This window comes from Oxyura jamaicensis, chromosome 33 (assembly GCF_011077185.1).
Source record: "Oxyura jamaicensis isolate SHBP4307 breed ruddy duck chromosome 33, BPBGC_Ojam_1.0, whole genome shotgun sequence".
NCBI classification, from domain to species: domain Eukaryota; kingdom Metazoa; phylum Chordata; class Aves; order Anseriformes; family Anatidae; genus Oxyura; species Oxyura jamaicensis.
The window spans coordinates 2,147,182-2,149,899 of record NC_048924.1 but is presented as its reverse complement, the minus strand read 5'-3'; the positions used below and the strand labels follow the sequence as shown (position 1 = coordinate 2,149,899).

The 2,718-nt window shown below is 50.1% G+C and overlaps 1 long non-coding RNA gene across 1 annotated transcript; it reads left to right on the top strand.

Annotated features, from left to right (window-relative positions):
- Positions 1–17: 17 nt before the first annotated feature.
- On the top strand, positions 18–1,622 carry LOC118155615. The gene is made up of 2 exons (XR_004745920.1): positions 18–487; positions 597–1,622. It is a non-coding gene; the product is annotated as an uncharacterized LOC118155615 (long non-coding RNA).
- The last annotated feature ends 1,096 nt before the right edge of the window (positions 1,623–2,718 follow it).

Here is a 2,718-nt window from a genome sequence, read left to right as displayed (position 1 = left end):
GGGGGGGGGCTGCGAGGGAGGGTTACCTCTGTGGGGCTGGTCCCACCTAGAGGGGGGAGTAAAGGAGGGTGGGGGGGTGCTTGGAGGCGCAGAGCCAGGATCCCCCCCCCCCCTTTTTTTTCTTTTTTTTTTTTGGTTGGTTTTCCTTTTTTCCCCCCTTTTTTGGTGGGGTGTGTGTGTTGTTGTTATTGTGGTGATGGTGGTTGGAAGATTGGAATCAAACAAGCAAACAAAAGCAAAAAGGCAGCGAGCGGGAGAGGGAAGCTTCTCCTTATTGATTGGCTGATTCTTGCTGTCCTTCTTTTAAGAAAATAAAGGCAGAAAATTATGGGGAGTTATTATTATTTTTTTTTTTCTTGCTTCCTTTCGAGCCAACCACTGAAAATCCACGGCTGGAAATAACAGGGAAGCGTCCTTCCAAGGGAATAAAGTAGACCATTGCTTAAAGAGAGCTACTTTGGAAGGAAGAGGAGAAGTGAGACAGAAAGTATGTGCTCCCTTTTGTGCATGTACAAGGGGGCTTCGCCTGTAAAAAAAAAATAACCATCGGCATTTTTGTTCGCTCTTGCACATTGGGATTTTTCCGTCGTTGGCAGTGGTGTTGGCGTGCCCCTCTCCCAGACTTTTTGCACCGTGAGTGACCACTCGCTGCAACCTTTCACTTCGGACACTTCATTTTACGACCGCACGAAGGAACTCAGCTCATTAAAAAATCACCTCAAATCACTGGGATTCGCCTTAATTTTTCAAGGCGTGGGGAGGGGAGGGGGGTGGGCGAGACACTTCGCAAAGGAATATTTTCCGTAGAGTCCCGAGCCGCCAAAATATCCAGCCCACGTCTGTAAATGACATAGTGTTATACCAGTCCCCGTGTTTCCTTCAAAAGTCTACAGCCCTTTAAATGTTTCCCTCATGTTCCTCCACAAAAAGCAGCCTAATTATTTTCAGAAGAGACCTGGGGAACTCTGGCCGATTTCAAGTGTGGAGGGAGAAAATCCCACCTCAGCTGCGCTTGCAGAGGTGATTTTAGGTGTTTTTCTTCCCAGCAAAGGTCACATTCTCGATTTTTTTGAGGCAAGGGGTGGCTCAACCCTCTGGTGAGACAGAAACTGGATTTTTTAGCAGCTCCTTTCCCAAGAAGAGGAAAGGGCACAGTAGCCACTCAGTCCATCTTTATTAGATTTTCAGAAATAGGGGGTGTATTTTTCCCTTCAGAGGGGCTACATGTGTTGGGTTTTTCCTCCCCGTATGCAGACAATGAACTGTGCAGGAGAACGGTGATTTTTCCACCGCCTATTGTGAAAATACTTTTAAAAAACAAGCTGCGTTAGCTGTGAAGAAATAGTCTCCATACCCGAATAAGCTCAAGGACGGCACAATGACCATATTCATTTTTCCAGTACGCACCCACCTTCGTCCCCCATACCCCAGGTTGCCCATTCCATACAGAAACCCCCCAAAACAGAAGAAAAGGGCAGTTAGGGACAGAGGCTCCTTAATTAACAGCTAATAGTCGAGGTAACTATTTTCCTCCTCTAATCAATAGCATTTCTATTTTTAAAATCCCAGTGCCTGCCCATGCACTAAAAGCTGCTGTGCAAATAGAAGGATGGGAAAGCACACACCAAAAGTTGTCAGATATGGGCATTTCGGGCTGCTATCGGGAAGAAATGCTGCATTTTTCAAACCTTTATCCCCGGACGCAGTAAGCAAAGGTGCACCGAGTATTTCACCAGCCGGAATCATACCTAGGCTGGGAAATAAATGTTTGCCTTCAGTGTCTGTGAAAGAAAGGATCCCCCCCACCTTTCCAGGTTTCATGAAATAAGATATATGCGATTGCCTACTTCATTTTAAAGGAAATATCTTGACATTTAGTGTCTGGGGAAGTGCTGCTCTTTGTCTCTACTGTTTTGGCTGTGTTTGGAGGTGTGGATGGGTGTGGGGTAATGTGCCTTGCGGGTGTATGCGCTTCACTCTGGCGTTAGCGGTGCGGCTGTATTGTACTTTTAGGTGCTTCATTGTACACTCCCGGAGTTTTTTTTTTCCCCCCCCCCCCCCCCCCCCCCCCCGCCCTGACCTTCACTGGAAGATGTCATTCCCTCCTTCCCCACCCCAAAAAGGAAGAGGCTTTGGAGAGATACGTGACGTGAGTCAATAAAGGAGAAAAAAAAATAATTAAAAAAAAACACGCTCGGATATAGGCAATTTGTCTGCAAGCATTTTTATGCATTTATGCGCTCCCCGCGCCGTCAGATGTCAGCCCTGAGCGCTGCTCCGCGTTAAAATATACATATATAGAGAGAGGAAAAAAAAAAAAAAGCAATTTATATTTTTCTCAGCGCGGTGCAAAGCGGAGGGAGGGGGTGGTGGTGAAGCCAGGCGGCCTCGTGTCCCCCCCCCTTCCTTTTCTTCCATCCCTCCCCAGCCGGACCCTGCGCGGGGCCGCTCCGCGGGCGCGGGGGAGCCGCGGGTGCGGGGCGCGCTCCCCGCCGCGCGCAGCCCCGCGCTAAGATTGGGCAACAGCGCCATCTCGCGGCCGCCATGGGGCGCAGCGCCCCGGGCGGTTTGGGGGGGCCCCCGCAGAGCCCCCGAGGGTCCCCGGGCTCTGCGTTTTAACCGACTCCCCCCCTCACTTCCTCCTATTTCCCCCGGGGGGGCGAACGGAGCCTCCAGCAGCGCGGCGCGGGGGCTGGGAGCACTATATAAACACAAGTG